The following is a 14,777-nucleotide window of genomic DNA, read 5'->3' on the forward strand; positions in this document are numbered from 1 at the left end:
TTAATTCTTACTAAATGTCACAGCTGGCTAGGATATCATCTGAGCATCTGGACGTTTGCTGTACATTATATCCTTACAGATATTACTACATTAACTAACGTCACATGGTTAAGAATGACACCCAAAATTAAAAAGTCCGTCATTAGCTAGTTAAGCTGGAGGAGCTATAACGTTACCATGCTAGATTAGCTCACCTGGGATCAGAATAAGTACTTAGAAGCCAACGTCCCCTTGGACTGTTTACATTTATTTATTTTTAATTTATTAAAGATTGGGCTACTAACGGTAGCCAAGTTATACTTAATTTCAGATGCTTGGTCAGGTTTTATTTAGGAAGTGCTCAACTTGAATGCTAACACCACTGCACAATGCAGTTTATTTTGTATAAAACAAATGACTGGCACTATAAATTCGTTTCTTTGTTAAATACCAATCCACTGACCACATGCTGAACTCCCCTCCACTTAGCACTAGTCTGTCTAAGCAAAGGCCTACTTTGTTGGTGTGTTAGAGTGAGCTAACGTTAGCTGGCATGCTACTACTAACCTCACAGCTAGCTGTCGTTGGAGCCAACGCAGCTCTCTGGGTTGTCAAATTCGAGCTAATGACGTTAGCGCACATACTAGCATGCTACTTACGTTTTCCTGCTGGTGTGCGAAGATAGATCCAATCTTGATTATCTGACTTTGCTTTTATGTGAAGATATACCGTTTACCTAGCTACCTACGGAGCTAATGTTAGCTAGCTAGCTATGTTATGTTTCCTTATTAACAAAAATAATCGAGATTGGCCTCAGTTGAGCGGCGATAATTCCTTTCTCGGTGGTTCCCTGCATGGACAGCGTTGATTTTTACGCATGTTTGACGCCAGTTTTGTCTTTCACAATAAATGAAGACAATTTCGACCGTTCCAAAACAAATATGGAACCTGAGAATTGCTTATTTTATTATACAACACTGTCAAATCTAGCACTTTCCTCCATTGAAAGGCCAGAGCTATCCTTCGACTTTGGGTGCTGAACAAGAGGAGGTGTTATTTTTGGCATCTGCATAGTGATTGGTTAAAATTGCCGGAAAACACGTCTCTTAATTGGCTGATTTTTGTGTCAATTAGCTCTGCCCCTGTCTATACTACGTTCTCATTGGCCTATTACGAAGTTCTACGACGTACTGGGAATACGGGACACACTCGTACCTGTTACTGGCGTACACCGAAGTCTCAGTGAATAAGCGGAGTCAGTCTTTAAATAGTTAATGTTCGCGTTCGAGGCCAAAGTCGATTGACCTCATTCTGTTGGCCAAGACTAAAATTTATGTGACACAAACCATGACTGCTCTAAGATAAGGATGTTTGTAATCTTCAGTGTTTGAAAGTTGCCATAGACGAGTTCAAGCGTCCCGAAGTACATAACAAACGCAACATTACTCATGTACAGCATGGATAATTGAGGAGACACTAAAGGGAATCTCCAACAGAAAGAGAAATTGGTATATCATGTCATATTATACTACCAGCAATTTTGCTATTCCAAGCTTATACACGTGATTATTATGTGTACTTTTTATAGGTAGTGGAATGTGGGCAAACATTTTGATTTGGCTTTATATATGTTTGGAGATAATTGCCGCCTTGTTATTCTGATCTGAATGTTAATGTATTGTAATATTTAAATTGAAAACATTCTAACTCTATAGAACCTAATACCTGCGCAATGCCTGTTCAATGGTTTGATGCACTTTCCTCCACCCTGTTCTCTTGAGGTATATTATTTAAAATTAGTGTATAAACATCAGCTTCTCTCATTTGTTGTCTTAATTACAGTGTTTGTTTTACTTGTTTTAGTTTTTTATTAGTATTATTGTCTTTTTTTCAAAGAAGAAAATCAAAGAAAATGACTGTTATCTGTTTACTACAGCTAATTCTAATAAGTTTTAAAGGTAAACTTTAAGCACAGTTGTACTCACAGAACAAATCTGAAATAGATACAAATTTGAGCTGTGCAAGGTAAGATTATAAGTCCCACAGGACCATGTAAGTGTCAGGAGGTTAGATTTTACTGTTAAAATAAGCCATATATTCTGTACAGAACATGGCTTAATGAGGGGTTAATGGGGGTTCAACTGCTCTTTCTTTATTCTTAGAGCACTTAATCACTCCAAGGCTGGATCTGCAAGAAGATTCACCTGAATTCTCTTCCCTGGACTGACACAACAGACTACTTGTATTAATTCAGAAACATTAAATAAGTATTTCATCCAAATTATTAAAATAGGCCAAAGAGTCAGACAGATCTGGTGGTTTTCCTCAGGAGAAGCATATTTTAAAGTACATGTGCCTGGTATATGTGGTGGTTGCGGGTTCTTTGTGGTTGCCCGTGGTGTGGGACCGGGCTGCTCTGCGATGGGGGTGGCTCTGGGTCTGGCCCCCTCGGGAGCTGTGGGGGCCAGCGGTTGGAGTCGTCTCGTGGCGGGGGGTGAGGCCACTGGTGAGGCCTGGGTGGGCGTCGGTCCTGGGCCAGGCGGCTGGGCTATTCCAGGGCGGGCTGGGCGGGGGTTCTGGGCTCTGGTGCTCGGGGGTGGTCCTCCTCCCTCCGGGGTGGTGGGGTCCGTAGGTGCCGGGGATCTGGGCCTGCCCGGATGTGCTGCCGTGGTGTGGGTTGGTGCATGTCCTGGTGTCTGGTTGACGCCCAGGGACCCAGGGTATGTCCCGGGGGCAGGGGGGGTGTAGGGGTTTGAAGGAGGGCCGTGGGTCTGCCGCTGTCCCCATCCTCTCATTCTCCATTAGGGGTGTGGGAGGGTGGGTACTTTCTGGGGTCGGTGACGGCTCACTGGCTGTGGTCCCTGGATGGCCCGGTCGTGGGGAGCTGCCTCTCCTGGCCTGTCTTGCCCTGGGGGGCCTCCTGGGGAGCGGGGGTGCCTAATGCCACTAGAGGCTCATCATCCAGAGGGAAGTTTGCTTCCCTCTGGACGTACATCCCCAGACCCCTCTTACTTCCCGCTCTCTCTGTCTCACACACACACACACATAGGGAGTTGGGAGGCATGGAGCCATGCGGGGTGGAGCGGAGGGGATCATTCAGTGGTCTCCTTGGATGCACCCCGTGGTGACTCTCCTCTCAGTTTTAATTGCACCGAGACACCAAAACACAAGAAACACAACACACAAACAACACCTGGGGGGCATGGCATGTCGGGAGCCCGGCTCCCGGCTCATTGCGGTCACTGCCCCTCAATTTTAATTGCACACAACACACACTACATAAACAGTCAGGAGCGGGGAGGGAGAGGGTATTGGGGACCTCTTACACCCCTGTTCCCCTTGTGTGTGGCTGGGGCCGGGGGAGGTGGTTGCCCCTGGCTCTGTGGGTGTTGGGTCAAGGGGGGGGTGCTTGGGGCTCGCTGTCCTCTGGTCTGCCTGGGGTGTCCCCCACGGGGCATGGTGGGTGGGTTGTGTGTCGCGTGACTGTGTGGTGGTGAGTGCTTGTGGATGCGGCGTGGGGAAGGGTGTGAGTGTGGGGTTATATGGGGTGTAGATTGGAGTAGGTGGGGAGTGGGGGGAGGGGGTCGATGGCGCCCTGGTGTGCGGCTAGAACATCGGGGTGTGTGCTGGCCTACGCCGGGTGGCTGTCTGGGGGGGCCTGGTCCTCCTAGGCATGTTGCGGGCCCTCTGCCTTTGGGGGGTGGTGTGGCCGCCTCTGGGTTCCTGGGGCCCTGGGCCCTTCGCTTGGGCTGCCCTGGGTGGCCGGTCCCTGGTGGGGCCGGCGGCTGCTGATCTTGGCCCACAGGGACCTGTGCCCTGGGACAGTGGGGGGCTCTTGCTGGGGCTCTCCTCTGCCGCCCTTTGGGTGGGGCTGGAGTCGTCTTCGTGGTGGGGTGGCTTGGGTTGGTGCTCCGGGTCTGCTGCTGAGGGCCCGGGTCTCTGGCCTTGGTCTGCCTCTGGCCTCCAGGGAGGCGTGGTCGCATTTGCATGATCTCACTCACCACTCTTCATCACTGATCACTCGCTCTGTTTTTTCTGTGTGTGTGTGTTTCTGTTTTTGTTTTTGTAAATGTTGTAGGAAATTTTCTGGTGTGTTCATGTACAGGTGTAACAGTTTGTTGTCTGGTGATGGTGTGGATTGAAGGGTCGTTTCCTTCTGTCTGTGATCTTTTGCTGCTTTCTTCTTTCCCTTTTGCTCTTTTTGCTATTTTCCATCTTTTTCTGTCCCCTCCGGTCAGGTACAGCAAGATTACATAGATTCCGTGATTCAAGGTAAATAAATAAATAAATTAATCACATTATCAAGAGGAGCCTTACCCATAGGCCTCCCCTTGGCAGAGCAAATTTGTTCAGCACGATACAGCAACCAGATTATCATTTTGCTTGCTATGATGCTGGACAGGACAAGTAAGAAAAAAAAAAAAGTACATGTGCCATCCAAAAACGGCAGTCTCTTCCTCTTTGTTGTTTTTAAAAAATATATATATAGTCAAAAAAAGAGAAATGTCAAGAAATGAGCAGACAGAGATAAATTGGGAAATTAAATCCATTAATAAAAGCCTTCAACTATTGTTTATGGCCACCCAGAGCCCCTGAGCATGAAATCAGATGCACAACCTTTGAATCTTGTGCTACACGGTGGTGTGGTGGTTAGCACCGTTGCCTCACAGCAAGAGGGTTCCTGGTTTGGAATTGTAGGAATTGTTTCTGACCTAGCAAAACTTAAAATGACATGAATTACTTGTTAATTGTTTCTGGTCTGAGCTTGTGAACAAACTTATGTGACTGGCCAGCATTTTCCCAGATATGATTTAATAAAACCAAATATGCCCAGATATTAAACAACTCTTGAAGAAGAGCTTCTTCCACTTCCCTTATATAGATATTAACAAACATCCTCAAGATCAGTTTTAATTCAGTTTAGTTCAGTTTTATTTGTATAGCATCAATTCACAACTAGTCATCTCAAAGCCCTTTTACTGATAAAGTTCAATTCAACTCAGTTATAATCCATTTTAATCCAGTTTCCTTTCCAGTTAAATCAAATAAATTAAGAGCCAATTCAATTATAAATGTGCTTATGTAATGCCAGTTCACACACACAAAAACACTACTGCTTTTTTTTTTTAAAAAAAAACCACCAGTTTGGCTTATTATTTTTGGATTATTTCACGGCAGGAAGTAGAGGTCAACAGGTACCATAACTCTAGGTCAAGGATACCCAGTGAGAAGGAAAAAGGAAATACAAGTTAATGACAACAAAAACGCTTTCATACATGAGGAGTACAGAGTAAAGAAAGTGGATTGCAGAGAGATGCTCACAACATCATGAGAATCCCCCTAGAGCCTATAGCAGCATAAGGGATGGCTGACAGTCAACTTTATCAATAAGGATGGTATTAAGTATAATCTTAAAGGTAGAGAGCATGTTTGTATCCCAGCCCTAAACTGGGAGCTGTCTACATAAAAACAGGGCCTAAAAACTGAAGGCTTTGCCTCTAATTTGTCTTTTAGAAACTGTAGCAACCACAAGTAAACCTGCTGTCTGAGAGCAAAGTGCTGTTTTTGAGAAAATACAGAATTAAAAGATCTTTCAGATACAATGGAACTTCCTCATTAAAGGGCTTCACATGCAAATAATTTTTTAACTGTATTCTGGTGTTAACAGGAAGCCAATAGAAGCAGAGTATAGAAATACTAGAAATTTATTGCTGTCACACTTACACAGATTCCCATTTATCCACATAAATCCCAATTAGTAAAACTGGATTTGGTCTGTTGAAACGACTAGATCTTGCAATCCCTAGTGACATCAGCTGTGTACCTACACCTACACATCAGGGGGTGTTTCAACCATTTATCACAATACACCCTCTGCTGAGGCAGGTCCATCACAGGTTGATGAAGCCTGGGTGTGTGTCCCACAGATAGTTGTTTGCCTTGGCCCAGGTGCTGCTGCTCCACTTCAGGCTCATCTTCTCGGCAGTGTTGGCCAGCTCTTTGATGGCTTGTCTGTGAGCCTGTTCCCTGACTCCGACCTCCCTAAGGAGCTTCGCTATTGTGCTAGCTACGAAGCCCCAGCACCCCACCTCCACCGGGCACACCCTTATCTTCCAGCCTCTGTCCTGTGCCTCAGCTGCTACATTAGAATAGCACATCTTCTTCCTCTCATACACTTTTTTGATGGCGTGCTCCCAGAGAAACTGCCAGTTCTATGATGTATGGGGGGGTTGCAGGCATTGGACCAGAGGACGAGGTTTGGTGGCAGGATAGTTGTTGTGATCTCCAGTGGGAAAATGAGCCTCTGCTCTAGGTCAACTCTCATTTGCCTCATGGCTGTGTTAGGGTCAGATTAGGGTTTGGTGGACTAACCCTTGGCTTCTCCCCCTCCTGAACTAACAGTGGTGGATGCTGGCGCACATGGTTGTTGAGGGATTGGGCATTTATTGATACCCTCTTGCACTCGAGTTTATCGGCTAGCCACTCGAGGACCTGGTATATACTTATATGTGTATGTGTGTGTGATTGGGTAGTGCTATGAGTGCTTTGAGATGTCAAATAAGATTAGAAAAGCTCGACACCAAATGTAGTTCATTTACCATAAAACCATGACTGGTTTCAGTAACTTTGTAGCGGGCATCCATACAAAAGCTAATAAAAGGACACTAAAACAACAGGTCAAGCGCTCATTCACTAGTACTCCCTTTAAATTTATTTTACAGTTTTTCAGAAAAGATATTTTAAAGACGAAATCAAATCTATTTAATTTCCAATTTTCAACTAATTTTGGATGAATTTGGTACCCAGGCTCTTGCGTTTTGATTGCATGTTCTGTTCTGTGTTTCTGCTGTTCCGCTGATTATTTCCCACCAAGACACCAGTTGAAGCCCATCAGTATTGTTGTATTTTAAGCTATCCTTTACCAAACTGACAGAAAAACCACACAAGTCCTCTAAAGCAGAGCTGAATAATTGAAACACTGATGTTCTATGTTTATGTGTTGATTAACATCAACAGATTTACAATATTAGTAGGTCTGAAATGGTAATTCACAGTAGGGTGAACTATTTCTCTAACCAGCGGCTCTTTATTTTTTATTATTTTGAACCAGTAGTTGCAGCTCTATCATAGGCGCTCCGGACGGCAACAGCAAGAATGTCTCTGTACAATGCAGTGCATTCAGACCACAGCAAACAACAGACACAAGTGAAATGAAGAAGGTAATTTGATTCAGCCAGGATAAAGCTACAATGGAAGAAAAAATGGACACTGTGTTCATTGATGATAGTTTTCTGTGTTCCTCATTCCAAGCAGTGATTTCCTCAAGAAAATTATGTCTGTATTTGATACAGTTGTCTTTGCACCTGAGGATCAGGGCCATTCAGTGTGGCTTTTCAGCCTTGTCCCAATAGTTCTGTAATATCTCTAAATTTACTGTATCTATTGAGGATGAAATCCCAAAATTATTAGCAATTTTGATAGAAAATATTCTTACTTTTATTCACAGTCTTCCACAGACTTGTGAATTCTTCCTCATATTGGTCATAGAAGACTGTTCTTCTCTGTGAGGCTTTGTTTACACCCTTCAAGTGCTCTTTTGCTGCATGACTCTTCCATAAGTGGGTTAAAAATGACCCTTATTAGAATCAACATGTTTTTTTTTTTGTTGTTTTTTACATTTTTTGTCATTTTGATTAAGATTTATTATTTGTATTATATTTTGAGTTCTGTTTTGGTTTTCAAGAATGATTTAATGTTTAAAAATTTCTTTCTTTTTAAATATTTTTAACACATTTTGAAAACTGGAACAGGAAACTGCACAAAGCAGTAGAAATATGTCAACATTTTTTTGCTGGCTTTTGTGTGCTTGTGTGAATGCGTTCACATTTTTAATATTTGTAAAACATTTTGAAATCTGTAGGGAAAAAAGGACACAATCCCAAAAGAACAGCAACCGTTTTGTGTATGTGAGAGAGTATAGGTGTGCATGGGTGTGTGTTTGTGAGGCAGCTACCTGTGCTACCAGACTACTTGTTTCTGTAATCGTATCTCAGGTAAATTTTATTTCCCTCACAGTTACGATCTTTGTTACGAGGGCAGATCTGGCACGTTTCCCTTTGGTTGTCTGCTTCTTTTCTTTGTCTGAGTTGTGGCTTTTGTCACCCCACACCTTCCCATTGATTCAGTTATATGAATTGAACTGATTGTTTTAATAATTGCACCCTACTGATGTATATAAACTAGCAACAAGATTTTGAATTTTATACTGCAGAGGCAGTATAAAACAACATTTTTTTTTAAATCACATATGCATTTAAAGTATAAATAGTGAGCAAGTATGCTCCAAAATTTTCATGATTTCTAGCTCAGGTTTGAATTAGTCAAATTTTCATGTCATACAGTTTAGTTAGCAAGAGCTAAAAACATCAGTTATTAAAGTTGTATTGCAACTCAAAATAAAGTTGCAGACATTATACCTTTGATTTACATAGCCATCATTTTGCTTTGATCACAGTTCGGCTAATTCTGACCAGCCTTTCAGTAACTTTTCAAGGTAACTTGCTGCAGTCTCTTCACATCCCCAATGCAGCAGTGTTTTCAACTCTTTTATTAAGCTAAACCAAAATCATTTCTATGAAATAGAGGCTGGGTAACTGACTGATAACACACGATCCTTCTCTTTTCTTTCCAACCAATTTTTGCAAAGTCTGGCAGGAGGTGTGCTTGAAGTTGTTGCCCTGCTGCAAGACAGAATTGGGAGGTCAGGGGCGGTTCTAAGGAGGGGGACAGCAGGCTTGGACCCCTCTGTGGCCCCCTACTGAGGGCAAAGCCAGAGGCATTTATTTTTTGCAATAATTTCACCCTGACATGAGGTGTGGAACCAAAGCATGGCTCAGTTTTCCAGTCAGACCCAATAAAGAGCTGCACCACCAATGGCCGGTGGGTTTAAGTGTAGTTCGTATATATGCAAGAGTTATAAGCCTAAAAAATCAGGGCTATTAAAATTAAAGTGTTAATACAGAGAGATTAATGTGGTGAATTAATGCACTGAGTTGTGCAACACTTTGGTCAACATTTTTTTTTTTAAAGATGTGCTTATAAATAAAGTTGAGATTTGTTTAACGCATAAACAACAAAGTTGTTACTCATGGCATGTTAAAAATTTGGCATTATCTCGGTGAGAGAAGCTGATTTTGGGCATGTAGGTGCTTTGTCATAAGGGTGAACTGAATCCACCAAAAACTAGGTGTTTTTTTATGTATTTATTTGTATTTGTATTTTATTTATTAATTTCTCTCCATTTTTAAATCAACATTTACTTCAGATATCACCCTTATCCTTGGATCTGTGATAAAGCCAGCATGATTGGGTTTCATTACATTTTCACAAACCATGACAACAACAACAACAAACAAAAAAAAAAAACTAGGTCACTGTCAGCTTCACTGGAAAGTGCAGATCTGAAACTCTCTCCCAGTTTTTGTTTAAATCAAAAGACCATATAAAACAGGACATACGATAGTTTTCATTTGATAAACACAAAAATATTTATCCATAATTTACAGATTACGCTCGGCGCATCTAATGAAGCAACTCAACCTACACTTAAAGCCACTGAGGGGCTGTTTTAGTAACATAAAGGCCATGATGAGGTAGTCATGGGACTAGAACTTGATAAATGAAGATTTCTAATAATGCAGAACTTGTCACCCAACACCAGATAGCAATCGAAAATCTGTGTGCTCTTCTGTGTACTAATACCTGTCACCTGAATGACAAGTTCCTCCTTGTATGGTGCTAACAATAAGCCCACAGGCAACACCTATTGGACCAATTTGGTTACAAAAACCTTTGAAAATGGCTCCTACACAATGTAACAACATCTCTGAGGGCCACGAGTTGTTGGGTTTATGGAGGACTGCAGTTTTCTTAGTCTGGATTGAAAAAAAAATGTCTACAGGGGCTAACGGTGACCCGGACCGATCCCTATGTGAAAGTACTCTGCAGGGGAAGTTACCCTGGTAAAGGGTAACCAAGCAGGGAAGGTCTGAGTGAGGTGATGCTAAGTCAGTGTCTTCTGAATTGCACCTGTTTATGAAACTACAAAACAACAAAAAACTTGTTTCCTGGAATAGTTCCTTTATTGGAGAGAATGTTTCTTGGAAAGAAATGTAGCGTTAAAGTCAGTTTTAAATGATTTATCATGAACAGGATTTGTGTGCAGTGTTGTCTGTCTGTCCTGACCATTTTGAAGCTGCTGATTTGCTACTTTTAAGGTACCTTGTGTTTTTATTTATTCATTCATATTTTTGCATTGTTATTGAACTTTATGTTTTTAAGGTGAGGGTGGCAGATTCCCTGACACTGCATGTCAGAAAATATGACTTACATAAAAGCTTTGTTGTAAAATATACCAACATTCTAAACTGCATTCATTCTTTGGAAGCCATTGCATATAAGATTATGTATGTAAGATTATGTTTTATTAGTTTGGGGTGGTAAAAAAAGGAGGCTGGAGTGAATATAACTGGGTTGGGCTGATATTACTATAATATAAGTGCATGTATAAAGATGTTCAATAATAGTGCATCAGTGAATCTGTGTTATGTTTATGTGTGTGTGTGTGAAGGCAGGATGATGGGAGCAGGGCTTATCTGTTATCATTTTGTGTTTCTCCCTCAGGATTAGACTTGTGTCTTGTTAATGAAAAACTCATCAGATATCAGAGCAGCTCCCTAAGGAACCAACCAGAGTTATGAGACACATGTTAGATTAAGACCTTGTGTGTGTTGTGTGCGGTTGCAGAAGGATAGAGAGTGTGTGTTCGCGGAAGAGAGTGGTATTTAATTTTCCAAGATGAGGGATTATCATTGGCAGAATTTGATCATTCTGCTCTGATCTCAGGATGTTCAATCACAGCTTATCCCAAATATTAAACTCTCTGTCTTTTGTCTCCTTTTCCCTCAATCCCCAACACACAAACATATTTCCGCGCACACACACACACACACGCAGATGCTTGCGCCACTCCAACTGCCAAGCTTCTCATTGAGTAAAGTGGCCCGCTGAGCCTACTGTCAGCGTGGTGTGTGTTATGTGATTGTTCAGCCACCTGCTGACCTCAGAAGATGGAGGGGGAGGAGATGGAAGAGGGGAAGGGGCTCTGGTGGCTTTAGTGTCTTATGTAGAGGGCTGAGGAGAGTAAATTAAAAAAAAAAAAAAAACCTGTTACATCTAATCCGGAGCACCAAGAACAAGTGGCACACACTCCAAAATCTGATCCTGCATGTTTACATGGATCTGGATGAGCTTAAACATGCACACAGCATGCACACTCACACACTAAAACATTCCCTGCTGATAAATGCTCTGTGATTGTGTCTTGAGCCGGATGGAGGGGCAGCGGTGGCAGTAGGGTGGAAAGGGTGGAGGGAGGTATAGGTCTTGATCTGCACTCTCATTTTCAGCCCAGGGATCTGCACCCAGGACATCTGGGTCACATCATTACTGCAATCTTCTGCTTGTTCATTCCCAGCTTTATGAGGCTTAGAGTGGCAGACCTGCACACAAACACACAAAGCACATACAGAGAAAGGATAGAAACGTGTAACCAGCATTGAACCCTTGTGAGCAGTGAAATTAAACAATGTCTTTAAAAAGATTATATTGATTGGTGGTGTCTTTGATAACACAGATTATAGGATGAGGTGAAATAAAGTGGCAGTATTCAGCTTCTGTTTAATGATTAAAAATGAGGGTTGGGATACTTCTTTCAGGTGTGTATAGATTTCCCTGAATAATAGTACTAAAAATTACATTAATAATTCTTCAAAATATATAGATTTGTTTATATAGATGCCACAAGTGAGCTGCCTAAAGATGTTTTTTTATTTAATTGTTACTTGACTGTGATGAAATGGAGTTTGGAGCAACAGAAACGTAAAGCTGTTTGATGAAGTCTTGTCGCCCTCTAGTGGTAACAGCTGATTACACGCTTGAGTAGCAGTTTCTCCAGATGACCAACAAGAGGCGCTGATGAAAAAAAAAAAAAAAAAAAAAAAAAAAAAAAAACAAGCCTGAGTCGTCGGTGGCAAAAAAAAAAAAAAAAAAAAACTAATAGGATTCAAAATACACATTTTCCAGTAGAAGAAATGTTTTGGTTTGCTGTTATTTATTCTATAGTGACAGTATTTATCAAGAAGGTAAAATGTGCCATTTAAAAATCCAAAAGTAAAATATACAGTTATATTTAGGAGGTTTTCTTTTATGCAATGTGTTTTATTTTACTGTATGAATCTTTGGTAAAGAGACATAGAAAAATATAATAAAGATTTTTTTTTTTTAAAAATTAATAGTTAATAACTATTAATTAATAATTATTCAACCCTAAATGTTGCCTCAGTCCTGCACAGAAGAGCCCACGATCAGGAGAATCAATGTAATTGTTGTATTTGTTGTAGAAGACTGGACCAGTTCTTTACCCATACAAGAAGTACATAGTGAGTTTGTGTTTTGTGACTTGTGGGATAACAAACGTGTCCTTGGTTTTGTACTGTAGGAGGCACCTTAGGAGTACGGATAATTATAGACCATTTGGTCCATGGACAGCTGGATTGGGAGGTTTTTGGCAAACAGTCAGACTCATTTCTGGTGCTGAACTCCACCAGGGCTACCGAAATGTCACAGAATCTATTAATAATCTTTATGGACAGAATTTTCTGATGCAACTGAGGGATGTGATGCGGTCCTTTTGGCTTCATCGACTGAGGACCTCCAGCAGGTACCTTTAGGCCAAGAATTATGAGAATTATCACCTCTGTCTGATGCCATGGTCCTTAGTTTGCCTGCCCTGGATTAAGAATAAATCACTAACTTAAGTGGAGGAGTTTAGTATCACAAAATGTTGTTTGGGAATTGGGGAGAAAAGAATTGGAGACTGACAGGCAGATGGTCTAGATGTTTTCTTGTCTTGAAGCAGACTCAGTCTTTGCTAAAGAGATTACATCTTTAAACCGACTTGGGGATGTTTTAATGTAAGCAAGCAGACATGGGGGATGTGGCTGTGTGTAGGGAGGTCTTGGGATCTCAGCTCAGACTGGCAACCTGATCCTAGATAAGTGGTAGAAAATGGATGTAGTAACTATTTTACAAACTTATTTGCTAGGAAAAGTAATAATAACTTTACTTGATAACACTCCTTATTTGACAAAATGCAGCTTTTATAATAATAATAATAATAATAAAACTGAGAATAAAGGAAATATTTTTACAAGCAAGTTAAACAAATAGGTAAAAGAAATAGAACAAAAATCTAACAAACCATTAATAACAAAAACTATAAAACTAGACATGTAACAAAGCAAAACCATATTTTTTCCTTAATGTAAGTCACTTGAAATTCATTTGCTTTTAGAATTGTGTATTTTGCCTTTTGCTTGAGTATGAAGTTGATATGGAATTTCTTAAAGATGCATAAATGCAGTTTTTAAGTCACGTGATAGAGATAAATTATGCATAAGGAATTCAGTTTAAGGTCTGACAGTTGGTTGTAGTAGTGCTTTTCTTAAAACTCATCTTAGTTTCTGTAATGTACGTCGTGGAGCCAAACTTGCAGACGGTGGAGGTTTTTTAGGAGTATCACGTGTCAGAAGGTACTCGTTATGTTTTCAAAGTCATTGTTAGGCTAAAAACTCTGCTCCAGGTGAGGCTCGAACTCACAACCTCGGCATTGCTTTGCTGAATACTGTCATATAAGTACCGCGCGCTAACCGATTGCGCCACTGGAGCTTGAGCAAAACTCGACGAGAAATGGGTTTAAGAAATATAAACGCACTTCATAGTGAAAAATAAATATCTTTACTTTTTCTTTATAATTGGTTCCAATTGATACAGCAGGCTGAACGACGTTAACTTGAAGATAACAGTGATGCCGGTGTTCAAAGGAGACAGCGGGTAACGGCTCCCCATCATGTTGCGTTCAATGACCTCTCGTAAAGCTCGAACAAACCAAAGATGTGCGCGGTTCTGTGTCTAAACGAGCATCAGTCTTTTTCTTGGGGGGAAAAAAAACAAACTTGTAGCTGTTAACTTGAGTATTTCAGAAAGTCACAGTGACTAATAACAAAACATTTTTTGTGTGTTGTTTTGCTTTTTTAATTTAATTTATGATTTCACTTCAAAAATGCTTACAAATAAAATATGCTTAAAAATAAAGACAACTAAGAGATAATACAAAAATTAAAACTGAATATCTGTTTGAAATGAGATGCCATCTCCATCATGTTAAATAAACACAAAATCAACACAAAAAATATAGTTATTAACAAATCATGTGTTGTAAAACAATGTGAAATCTTTGTTCATGTCCAATTTTTTTAGCATGGAAGTATTAATCAACCCTGATGAAACTCCTAACCTCAACTACAACCAACTTGTCACACCCAGAATAAAGCTCTTGTGAGGAAACTGTAGCAAATTCCTGCCTCAAATGTTTTGTGAAAAGCCACTCCACGAAAGTAGGAACTGGTGTGGCATATCACTGTCCTAACCAAGTTTTTCTCTTTTATGTAACAACATATTCAGGCCACAAAGTTAATGATAATTTTCTCTGACATGCAAGTTTGCAAATGTGGAAAAGGTTTTCACAGCTTTAGTTTGTGTTTAGATACTTGCAACAAACCTTCCCCTTAAATAATACCAGGTAGTGTTGAATTATTCATTGTTGGAAAGCATGATTAATCACCTTTACAAAGAGGTATAACTTATAAGGATCATGAGTCTGTGGAATGAGCAACAGT

At 40.8% G+C, this 14,777-nt stretch overlaps 1 protein-coding gene and 1 non-coding gene across 3 annotated transcripts in view; both read right to left on the minus strand.

Moving 5' to 3' along the window:
- ppm1bb (protein phosphatase, Mg2+/Mn2+ dependent, 1Bb) overlaps positions 1-1,018 on the minus strand; it is a 22,474-nt gene extending 21,456 nt beyond the window's left edge. For both annotated transcript variants that reach the window (XM_041973785.1, XM_041973786.1), the window contains exon 1: positions 639-1,018. The gene's annotated coding sequence lies outside the window, so the exon portion shown is untranslated. The remainder of the gene's footprint in view (positions 1-638) is intronic.
- Positions 1,019-13,673: 12,655 nt separating this feature from the next.
- trnai-uau lies at positions 13,674-13,767 on the minus strand. Its single transcript has 2 exons — positions 13,730-13,767; positions 13,674-13,709 (listed from the first exon to the last, which is right to left on the minus strand). It is a non-coding gene; the product is annotated as a tRNA-Ile (tRNA).
- Between the last annotated feature and the right edge of the window lie 1,010 nt (positions 13,768-14,777).

Source organism: Melanotaenia boesemani, chromosome 21 (assembly GCF_017639745.1).
Source record: "Melanotaenia boesemani isolate fMelBoe1 chromosome 21, fMelBoe1.pri, whole genome shotgun sequence".
Classification (NCBI taxonomy): Eukaryota; Metazoa; Chordata; class Actinopteri; order Atheriniformes; family Melanotaeniidae; genus Melanotaenia; species Melanotaenia boesemani.